At 39.7% G+C, this 12,114-nt stretch overlaps 1 long non-coding RNA gene across 1 annotated transcript; it reads left to right on the top strand.

Moving 5' to 3' along the window:
• The first annotated feature begins 293 nt into the window (after nt 1-293).
• Nucleotides 294-8,584, top strand: LOC137606347 (uncharacterized). The gene is made up of 3 exons (XR_011037845.1): nt 294-401; nt 3,243-3,303; nt 4,649-8,584. It is a non-coding gene; the product is annotated as an uncharacterized lncRNA (long non-coding RNA).
• The last annotated feature ends 3,530 nt before the right edge of the window (nt 8,585-12,114 follow it).

The following is a 12,114-nucleotide window of genomic DNA, read 5'->3' as shown; positions in this document are numbered from 1 at the left end:
TTTATTTTTACCATTATGTAAAATCAAAAGTTCTCAAGGCATGTTGAGGCTACTAACACTCAGGTTTTTGATATCCATTCCCAAACTTTTGAGTTGTTACTAATAGGCACTCACAGTACAATACCAGTATCATTCCTCTCAATCAACACTGGACTGTCCCAGGATTTTATCCCGAGGCAACATCGGAACTCTGTGTTTACCCATCCCATAATAAGGCTCATTCAGCTGAGGACATCTTGATTAGGTCTGCTGAACGTCTGGTTCTCATTTAGCATGGAGGATGGGGCAGAGAGAAAGGAAGGAGGTTAGAAAGGCGAAAGAGGACAGAACAGGAGAGGTGAATGAAATGGGAGAGGTGATTGCCTGGGAAACAGAATATAATCACGGAGGTATGATTGGCGGTAAGATCTGGGAATTGTGATAAGCTTCAACTGAAGAATTTATTGTTCAGACAGAAGTATATCTCTATTTTTCCCTGTGGACAGGTAGAATCGATTTGGGGTGAGATTATCATATAGAATACATGCTGATTTTTTTGCTGATTAACTCATTAGCAAGTTCAACATTTCCATATGCCTTTATAATGAAGAAAACTCCTGGTTTTGGGGGAATGTATATGATATTTGCAAAAAAACAAGAAAAAAAAAATCTGGTTTAATTGTTTGTTTGTTTTTAAGTTCTTGAATGATCTGTATGTCACCACCTACTGGTATACCATTATGCAAACAAGAAAACAAATGAGAGTTGCCAGAAATCTCAATCAACTTTGCTCATCAAGCTGCAGTAGAAACGTTAGATGTTTTGCTTCCTTGTAAAATTGGTTCAATATGGGACGCATGTTAAAAGGGCTTGTATACCCAGCCCATTGACATTCTATGCCATCAAGTACTCTACTGCTGTTTTGTCATAGGTGAATCATATTTAACAGCAATGCACAAACTGGCCTTTAGCATCGGTGGGTGAAGAGTAAAGCCTTCCTAACTCAAAACACATGCTTAAGTTTAAGCACAAAAAGTCTTGGTTAGTTTGGGAAGAAAAATCAAGGTTGCTTTGTTTTAAACACAACACATTCCAGACTCCTCAGTGTTGTGTGCATAAACAACCATTTAATCCAATCATTCATCTCTCTTGAGACATTCTTGCTTTCTGAATTTATCCGTTTTTTCCGGTCACTCTTCTTTCACCTTGTTGTAGATGTTATAACATTGATGGTGCATCAAAGCCTACAGCTCCATGTCAAAGCAGCAATATTTGACATCCTGGAAATGAGATCGCTCCATAAGACAGTAAGACTGCAGAGCAGTTGAATACGATATGGTTTTCCAGGAACCTGTTTGATTGCTTCACAGCACAAAAAAGATCGAACATTCCTCATACCTGGGAGTAGTTTTGTAATATTCTTATCTCGCAGGAAATGTGCTTTTTCACTTTTAGCCTTGGACTTAGATGACAAGATTGATAGTATACTGGTGTCTGTCTACAAAATATGAAACTAGTGGAGGAAGTTATACAAGAAAACAGCTAACCTAATTCTGTCAAGTACATTTCAAACTAAAACACCCAAATACCAATAGAAAACATTCAAAGAAGGTAAAATGATCAACAGAAAACTTTAACAAACCTACTTGCAGCATGTCTAGGTGAAGTGCTGGCGATGTTGCATTCAGGAGGTATCTGTACTGAGCCATAAACCTAGGCATCTATTCAGGAACTAATCTAGTAAAACCATACTATAGTATGATGATAGAGTATTTCACTAGGATTGACTGCATTTATGATGATGGGGATACGTTCAGTTGGATGATTAGGATGAGGACTTTGGTGGGTGAAGTGATTAGGGTCAAGTCAAGTTCATTTATTTGTATTACATCAATTCACAAAAAAAAAAAAAAAAGTCAAAGCAATGGAGAAGGCCTGGAACATAGTCTTTATCTTTTTCCATCAAACGGCTGATATTACACCCCAAGAACAAGGACCAACAGTGCAGAGAAAATCCATATTTAGAACAGGCAGAAACCTTAGCTCAGACCCAACTCTTGGTGGATGGTCCTTTGCCTTAATGATGGAGAACATCAAACAGAGAGAGATTGATCAGAGATGAGAATGTGAGCAACAGAGATACAGACATGCACAGCAACAACCACAATAATATAGCAATAACAGAAATCCTTTCTTTTTGGAATGAGGTCAGTGAGTTGTCTGAATGAGGTAGGACTACCCATGCCCCAAAAGAAGAACAGCAATTACGATGGGGTGCATTTTAAAATAGGCAGAAATCAGAGGCAAATGATCCCCAGTCAAATTTGAATAAGGGTACTGCACCTGTATACAGATGGGTGACAAAGTTTCATCCTCATGCTATAGGCATCATACAAGATGATACAATGATGAAGGAGTGTCACAGACTGAAGAAGGATTGGCTCTGAGGCATCATAGGAACCATGAAGTGGAGGTACCATCCCCTCAAAGAAGAAAAGATTTTACCTTGCCGTAAATTATTCAAATTCACAGGACATTTTAAAAACAATCCCCATAGATAAGAGACCCTAGAGGGATTCGCTTGAGTTTGAGAAATGCCCTGGATTATATTGGTCTTTATGAATAAAGGGAAGGTCCAAGATAAAGAAAGAAGAACTTGAAGGTCATGATCCTCACTCCTGTTGGAGTGAGGATCATGTTTGTGATTGTGGGACAGTAAGTTGTACACAAAGTGAATGAGGTGTGGTGGTTTGCACTTGGTGAATAGCATAGAGCAAATGAGTGCTTTGCAAAGTAAGTCAAACATTTTGGGGCTGTTTTTCTAGCAGAAAGTCGGACAGATTGATAAAAAATAATAAGAGCCTTTTCATGCATGCAAAATGATCTACATGAATCTGAATGTTCAATCTGTTGATAGCAGCTTTGCTCAAAAAGACACCACAATTGGATGGATGGATGAGGTTGATGGCAAGAGTAACTGATACCGCAGACTGACAAAAGAAGGGATATTGAATGTACCAATAATAAAACTGTCCTCACTTCTTTGTCAGAAAACTGTCATAGTCTTTCTGACAGTTTGCAGTAATGGTGGCATTTTCAAAAGACAAAAGTGAGACCCACTCCCAAAGGTTTATATACTCAGGCACCCAAAATAGGACCGCATTCTTAATTTCCTTTTTTTTTCTGAAATCAAGCATTCAGCTTCAAGGTAATGTGTGCATAATTTGTTTCCTCTAAAAAACCTAAAAATATTTAATTTACAGTTATGAAAATGGGATGAGGATCAGCACCTCTAAATCCGAGGCCATGAAAAGACCGGAAAAGGTTGGTGTGCCCTCGTCAGGTTGGTGGAGAGTCTTTGCCCCAAGTGGAGGAGTTTAAGTATCGTGGGGTCTTGTTCACGAGTGAGGGAAGGATGGAACGTGAGATTGTCAGACGGATTGGTGCAGCTTCCAGTGTGATGGGGTGGCTGTATAGGTCTGTCGTGGTGAAGAAGGAGCTGAGTCGCAAGACGAAGCTCTCTATTTACCGGTCAATCTACATTCCTACTCTCACCTATGTCCATGAGCTTTGGGTCATGACTGAAAGGTTAAGATCCCGGATACAAGCTGCTGAAATGAGTTTCCTCCATAGAGTGGCTGGGCACACCCTTAGAGATAGGGTGAGGAGCTCAGTCACCAGGGAGGAGCTCAGAGTGGAGCCGCTGCTCCTCTGCCTGAGCGGAGCCAGCTGAGGTGGCTCGGTTTTGGATGCCCCCTAGACGCCTCTCTGTGGAGGTGTTCACAGGGAGGTGACGTGCTGTGGGGTTCATGGCTGGTGAGACACTGATTTCATCATAATTAGAATTACAAAAATATGAACCTACAACTTAACTTATCTACCACTTAATTAGCAACACAGAGCAATGTGGGTTTTTTTAATTTAAAAAATGTTGTGTTGTTTCCTACACGTTTGCTTATATGTTATGTTTACTTATAAATAAAGTCCATGTGCCACTCCTTCTAAACAAAAGCATCGAAAAATTTTCGAGTTGAGATATACAGTATAATCCTCCATTTTTATAGTAAGGCAAGGCGAGCGGAAAACAAATGAATGGCTGCACTTGACTCACTGACTATGGATTTTTGTTTACTGTCACTTCTTCTGCAGCCGAGGAAGAAGACTCCTCGGCCGAATCCCTGGGATCACCAGCGCCCCCTACCATGAGGCACGACAGCACCGTGCCTCACCTAGTGCCTTATCCCAGCGGTTTCAGGACCGCTCAACCCAATAAAGACATTACACACGTGCAGTTGTTGACAAAAAAAACACTGTACATTACTGTATATACATCATCTAAATTATGGAAATTTAGTTCATTGAGCAAACGTGTTTGAACATTTTAATAGCAACATATAGAGAAAAGGCATCACGGTCTCACTGTATAGCATACCAGCATAGCTGGTAGAGCCATTGTGCCATCCATAATGAGGCTCGGCTGGCTAGTGCCTCACCGTAGGTCTCTTCTCAGTATTTCAGCTGTAAATGTGAAAATTCAGCGATTTTAAGTAAAAATAACCTAAAATTGGTGATGTTGAATAGAAAATAACTTTATAATACACATTAGTGGATAAATATAACCATTTAATTTATTACCTCCATTTTTCATTTTTTTCTCTCATTATGGCAGGTAAGGCCATGCCTCACCCTACTCCACTGACTGCAAGTCACTGGTTCCAAGCATGTCATTCCAGGAAGAGACCTCGGGGAAGACCTAGAAAGGAAGACTGGAAAGACGATGTTTCTCGGCTGGTCTAGAAACGGTTCGGGATCCCACCAGAGGAGCTGGAGGAGGTGTCTGGGGAGAGGGAAGTACGGGAACCCCTCCTGAGACTGTTGCCCTCAAGACCCGGCCCTGGATAAGCAGTTGAAAATGGATGGATGGATGGAGTTACAAAAATGTAGAAGACTTCAAATCTCTTGTCTTGTTGGTCGATAGATGAATAGTAATTACCACTTAGTTATCAAGAATATCAGCAGAATATCAAGAATAATGTAAATAATTTAGTTATGCAGAGGAGAAGGTAATCAGTGTGTTAGCACTAACAAAACATATGCAACGACAATGGAGTATAACTTAAAATCAAGTGCACTTCAACATCAAACCAGCCTCAGCAGAGCACAGACACACCTGACCTACCTGCAACATAATCACACAGCATATTTATGTGAGCATGTAGCCAAATATGCAGCAGACATTCACATACACAAAGCATGTTTGTGCGACAGAGTGGAGTTCATGTAACAGATAAGGTATGGTAGAGTAAACAGGACTGTAGATAGTCTGCTGATAGAGTGTTCCTTAGCTTCCGCTGCTCTTTGTTTACAGAATGATAAAGTGGAGCTGTGTGTATGTGTGTGTGTGTGTGTGTGTGTGTGTGTGTGTGTGTGTGTGTGTGTGTGTGTGTGTGTGTGTGTGTGTGTGTGTGTGTGTGTGTGTGTGTGTGTGTGTGTGTGTTGTATGTGTGCGTGACAGAGAGAGAGAAATAGAACACTGATTTGTTTTCAATTTTGCAACAAACAGGTTACATTTTCTATCCCTAATATTAACTTAAAATGGCAAAAAAAGGAACACTTACACCCTCATAATCTATTCCAAAAACTTTTTCAGAAATGATGTTCCACTTTTGTTGCATTAGTTACATATTGTATCTCATTTGTGTGTACATTTTTACGGTCATTCATATATTTTAATATCACACTGTGTCTAAATTTTATTTAGCCTGGATTTGTCTGGCCAGGGACAGTTCATACTTTCATATATCAGACATGCAGGATTTCAGCACAGTGGTGGTGGATGAATTTTTGGTGCTTGTAGTAATGTATGTTTTGTGCTAATTTATATATTTTAAGAAGGAAAGTAATTTAAATGTGAACTACTTTTTACTTCAAGTTATTCCATGTAAAAGGTGTCACTGGTAGCAAGATAACTTAATTCAGACCTACAGTAAGTTTTATTCCTCAGACAGAGAGGCAGACAGGCAGTTGTACTTTCCACTCGGCAGACTCGAGTTGACCACAGAGCAGAAGAGTCATGCATCAGTGGAGGAAATTGGGAATGTGAAACATGCCAGATTAGAGAAGCAATTTGAGGGCCTGCAGACAAGCTCAATGTCTTCAACCATGGAAAAAACATGCACTCAGACATGCATGCATACACACAAATATGAAGTGCACAGACACACTGCAAAGCCATTCAGATTCCGAACCACCTGCTGCATTCCACAGCCAATAGGTCAGCTACTTAAGGAGCCAGCTTTTAATCAGCCAGTCAGTCAAAGAACCAGGCAGTAAGACAACCTCCTTTCCCATTTGTTAATCAGTGCAGCAGCTAACCAGTCACTGTGTAAACCACCAGTTAGTGGGATTTACTTCTTAAATAAATTTTACATGGCACCAAAAACATGGAAATAGTTTGAAATTTTAACTTACATTTTCACTGAAACTACCTATAAGACATGTGATCAACAGGCGGTAAGATAAGAACAAACTAAGCAAAATGGAAGACCCTCATGTACCAAAAACAGATTCTGGGAGACAACAGTGTAGATGTTAGTAATACAGCAGATGTGAGTTAAGCGTTGGTCAGCCTGTCAGGTGGCCAGGCAGCCACCCACACACACAGCCAGCCAGGACAGGACAAGAGCAGTTATTATGGAGGAAGCCAGGCCATCTTAAAACCATAATATGCCCCTCAGAGAGAGGCAGTTGGAGGCAATGCAGCTGACCGAAGTGGTTCAAAGCAGGAAGGGACCAGCCATCACCACCACCAGCTTGCATGTTGTAGAAAGTGAGGAGGTTGTAGGGTGAGACAGGGGTAAAGGTGAAGGGGGAATGAGGAGAGATACAGGAAGTGGCTTTATTTTGTCCTTTTAGATTTGTTTAATGAGCTCCCATTGAAAAAAATGAAATTATAAAAAGGAATGTCACATATACTCTGGAAGAAAAAAAACTGCAAACCTCAGGCCACAATTTTGCACATTTACAGTGAATGAGAGATTGTTTGAAGAGAGGATGTTTATGAAGGGATAGGAAGGAGCCAGAAGGACGAAGTTAAGGGTTAGTTATAGTAGAACAGAAGAATGGAACATAGAACGTGGAGGAACAAAAGGGAGGTGTCCTTCACCTTGGGATAAAAACTTTGAAATACTGTTTAAGAGAAAGAGATGACCTATGAGGTGCAGTATCAGATCGTTTCCCGGATCATTTTCAAAATAAAAGCCTTAATTGGTAATTTTTAGACATCTTATATGTTCTGTTACATGAATTCCTCTGCCGTACCTCTGGGCATGGAGTCTTTTTCCTGAACATATGAACATTTTATTATATCATTAGGATGAAGCAGCAGCAACCACCATGAAAGCTTGATCCACCTCCCAGGATCCTTTGGCCTTTATTTTGTTGATTTACTATGTGCTACCTTCCTTTAATTATTTTCTCTCCATTTTCCATCTCTTGCTCTTGCCCTCTACATTTGTCTTCCCTCTCAGTCTGTTTTCTCCCTTACCCCCTCCCTGCACCAGTCGCCCGCACCTCCTCCTGTTCTCTCCAGCACCTGTGCCCCTGCGGAGGGGGAGTTCCGGAGAAGAGGAAACCCCCGGGGCAGCCAGGCAACTCACAGATGGTTAGAAAATTACACCTTCATTACCTCTCTTCTCCTCTTCCTCTCACTCTGTGGATAGTGCCTCACAATGACTCGCTGTTCCTGTGAAACCTCACATCTATCTACAGCTGACTAGTCTGCTCAAAAAGAGCTCCCATTTAATACTGCTCTTATTTTGTTGTAGAAAAAATACTACTTTTGTGCACAACCTGACAATCAATGTAAGTTAAAATATGTAGTCTCCAGCTACACATTTACGATAAAGTAATGATAAGCATGTCTTTGTTGCCTCACTGGACATTTTTTCATTACACTATACACACTGACATAGTTTTGTGGATTTCAGTTATTCAAATGTATTAATGCAGTGATGTCAGTTAAACCACGTCTTAATTGATATCCTTTTTTGTGTGTTTCATGTCATTTTTCAGATAAATTGTCATTAGCTGTATGCCTAAAAAAAAGGACTGTGTGGAAAAGTGCTGAAGTCAATGGAGCACAAGTGATTAAACGTTGAGGAATCTAGAAATCCTTTCATATCCACATTTGTGCATTGCACTGCATTAACCACAAGGATACCTTAGACTTGTGCTTTGGGCTGCCAGGGAACAGTGGGAACAGAAATCACATTTTGTCCAGCATTCAAGAGAGGGAAATGTTGTAGAATTTTTCATGAATAAATCAGGAGCAGAGCGACTATCAGCTTTGTTCTTGGCTTTGGCTTACTCTGAAGGTTTCCAGAGCGATCTTAATGCAATTTCTCTGTTGAACTGGAAAGGTAACATGTCAAAATGAGTAGGGAGGTAAAATAATCACACCAACAGCTTCATAGAAAGTTCCTCATGGGAAATGTGAACCGGAAAACAAATTATAATTCATCATGGTCTTATATATAAAACAATTTAAGAAATAGAGTCTGCTTTTTGTCATTTCATTGATGTTGGTAATGTGTCACAAATAAAAGCTCCAAATTTCCAAATAAATCCTCTGTGATGTAATCTTGTGCATGGCTATGAAATGGTTATACAGCTTGAATCATGTCCCATTTTACTTTATTTATAATGGACCAAATAATTGCAAAAGTTATTGCAAGGCACTTCTTTAAAAAATGAAGTTGTTTCATGAGCCAGCACTTAGAGACTTTGGCAAAGAAAAATTGCTTTAGCAGATCCACAACAAGGTGGATGGTCCTCTGCTTTGACTGTTTGGGTTGAGTGAGCAATACAAAAAAGAGGAGCAGGGTGAAGAGAAAAATTGGAATGGAAACAAAGAGAGAGAGAGAGAGAGAGAGAGAGAGAGAGAGAGAGAGAGAGAGAGAGAGAGAGAGAGAGAGAGACAGAGAGGGAGAGAGAGAGAGGAACAGAGACATAGAGATGTGCAACAATAACCATAACAACTCTTGTAATTGAAAAAAAAATTGCATCTATAATAATATCACCACTAAGAATAAGAAAAAGAAGAAGAAGAAGAAAATCCCAGAAGATCCCAGGACTAGATCCAACCATGGTCTGTGGGAATTTGTGGTGTGAGAAGACACCAAAGCTCCAGGGAAGAAGTCAATGTATTGATATACATTGATGAGGAATACATGGAAATGGGAAGGGAGAGCAGGGGAGAAAAGCCCAGTGTATCATAGGAAGTCCTCCAGCAGTCCAAATCTATAGCAGCATCACTAAAGCCCAATCAGTGACATGCAGTCAGGGGAGGTAGGTGAGGCTGTGCCTCACCTACCATTATGAAAGAAAAAAATTGAAAAATGGAAGAAATAAATTAAATGGTTATATTAATCCAGTGATGTGTATTATAAAGTTATTTTCTGTTTAACGTCACCAATTGTGCAGGGTGACGGTAGCAGGGTACTAAAATCTCTTGAAGGGATGTTGGTGCCCTACCATTAAGAAGCATTGGATGTGAAGAGGATTTTAAATATAATTTTGGATTTAACAGAGACCCATTGCAGGCAGCCCAAAACCAAAGAGATATGAACTCCTTAAGAGTTTTTAGAGACTTACTGGGCAATCCTTATGATAAGGAATTACAGAAACCATGTTTGGAAATAATAAATGCATATATTGCTTCATCTGTTGGAGATAGACTGTGCCTGATATTTAAATGGTATGCAGGTGAAAGAAGACAGTCGTAGACATTTGTTTGATTCTCTTTAAACACGGTATTTGAAGGAAGAAAGTTAGCCACTGATGGACCAGTTTCTTATTCACCACAGAATACTGTTCACCATTTAGAATGAATAAAATAAAGAGGTAATGACCGTATACGAAGAAAGTCTTAATTAGTTAATAATAGCAATGCATCTTCCAGGGTTCAGAGAGGAGTGAAGTATGTTTTACCACAACAAGTCTTTTGAAGTATGGAATACTGTATTATATATTTAATCTATGCTTACTTTGACTTAGCTTTTCTTCTGATCAAGTATGCATAAACCCAACTAATTAAAAATTAAACGGCCACTCATTTGATCAGATACTGCCTCCAAAGCCAAACAGTTCATTTTAATTAAAGTAGCCCTTCATTCACCCTGCGATAGACTTGTGGCGTGTCCGGGTTGTACCCACACCTCTCACCTGTAGCCAACTGGAATGTGGCTCCAGCAGACCTATGACCTGCAAGGCTGATAAAGCAGTTAAAATAAAGCTGTTTTTGGATTATAAAAGAGGTTCTCTTTTATTACATGCTCAAGTCTTCTAACAAATCCTTCTGGTAGGATCTTGCCATGGTAAAGAAAGTGAAAAATAAATTACAGGATCTTCCTTCTTATCCAGATCGGCTCCAACAACTCAGGTGGGTTCTTTTGTGTCATATGCCCAACCCTTCCATCGACTGTTAGAAAAATCCTACCTTCCAAGCGCAAGATAGCATAACAAATCTGGAGGTGTAGCTTTGGGGATGGCAGTGTTGTGTATTTGGGCCACCAGTGGGCTTCAGACTAAAATTGTATCTAATATCATCATGAAGCCGTGTACAGTGGACCGTCATTTAACACAGGAGTTACGTTCCAAAAAGAACCCGTGCTAAGTGAAATCCGTGAAGTGGTCCGCTTTATTTTTTAGTTATTATACAATATTGAACTACGTATACAATGAAATCAAAGACCAAAACCTGTTTTCAGGCCCAAGCATTAAAAAATAAATAAAAACAAAACTTTTCAACAAATAACTATGATAGTTTTTACTGTAAAATAATATTTTTAATAGTCAGTATGAGGTTGGACACAAGTGTGATTCAAGCGTTTTTCACTGTTCCTCTAACTTTGCGTCTTCCTCACTCTGCTCCGCTGTAGTGTCTTTTCTGCTGAAGACTGTGGTGCAGGTGTCTTTTTCCGAGAGAAGAACATAGTTATGGGTAATTGATGGCACTCTTTTTTTCTTCTGGACAAGAAGATTTTTATAAACAGACATGCCACCTTCGATTATATTTGAGACCACCCTTACAATGGTCTTGTTGCGGACAGTTACAACCCTTTTTGCATCCTTGTTAAAACTTATTGCCGCTGTCCTCCTTATGTTATTTTCCTCCTTCTTTATGCAACGAACTGAAGATTCATTTATTCCATAGTAGTGCCCGGCAGCCGCATAGCATCTACCTTCCTTCAGCATGTCCAGAAGTTTAACTTTTTCTGCAATATTTAGCATCTTTCTCTGCCTTTTGGGCGCATTGTCAGGTGCTTGAGCCGATGCAGAACGTTTCTTTGACATTATGGGTTTTGTCATGGAGTAAATTTAATGATAAGAAGCCACATCATATTCAGGCTGTTTAGGTTGCTTTAAAAAAAAAAAAACGTAGTCGTTGTTTGATGTTTGATTATTTGTTTGCATATTAAAATACAATGAAGAGACAAATTGGCATTCATAGCATTCTAGCATGCCGTGCTAGCATTCTAATATTCACATCGTAATCAAAGCATAACTGTGAAATGATGCTGGCCTTTCATAAAGCTAAAGTAACTTCTAGAACATCATCTGACAGAATTTGTCACACATTTGTCCATCTCAGTTCTGACTACAGATGTGCGAGTCTGTTTGCATACAGCTTTCAGGTTACCAGCTGTTTGTTGTCTTTCTTAGTTTTTTATAATGACTTACACACCCTGTATCTTATGTCTATGCCTATGCTTGCCCAGTGTGATAGCACTGGGTCCAGTGCACACATTAGTCAAGCTGAGGAAGAAATGGAATAATAATATGCGCACCTCACACGCATGAGAAAGTAAATCCCAACACCACTGCCAGAGAGTTTCCAGGAGGTTTTTCCATCATGCTAAATGTATTTCTCTCACATTAACAGACATCACCAACCCCTATCTAGCACAGGCACTTTCCACACTATGAAGTCTAGTAATTCTGACCTAATTTCCCTCCAAAAGCTTGTCAGAATTTTACATGCATGATCTTATTCTGTCAATGAAGTATGGAGTTATATTTGAAATCACGTTGCAAACGTATCAGTTTATTCAGTCTAGCTATACCGGAAAATGG

This window comes from Antennarius striatus, chromosome 13 (assembly GCF_040054535.1).
Source record: "Antennarius striatus isolate MH-2024 chromosome 13, ASM4005453v1, whole genome shotgun sequence".
Classification (NCBI taxonomy): domain Eukaryota; kingdom Metazoa; phylum Chordata; class Actinopteri; order Lophiiformes; family Antennariidae; genus Antennarius; species Antennarius striatus.
The sequence above is the reverse complement of the archived record's forward strand: the minus strand, read 5'-3'. Positions and strand labels throughout refer to the sequence as shown.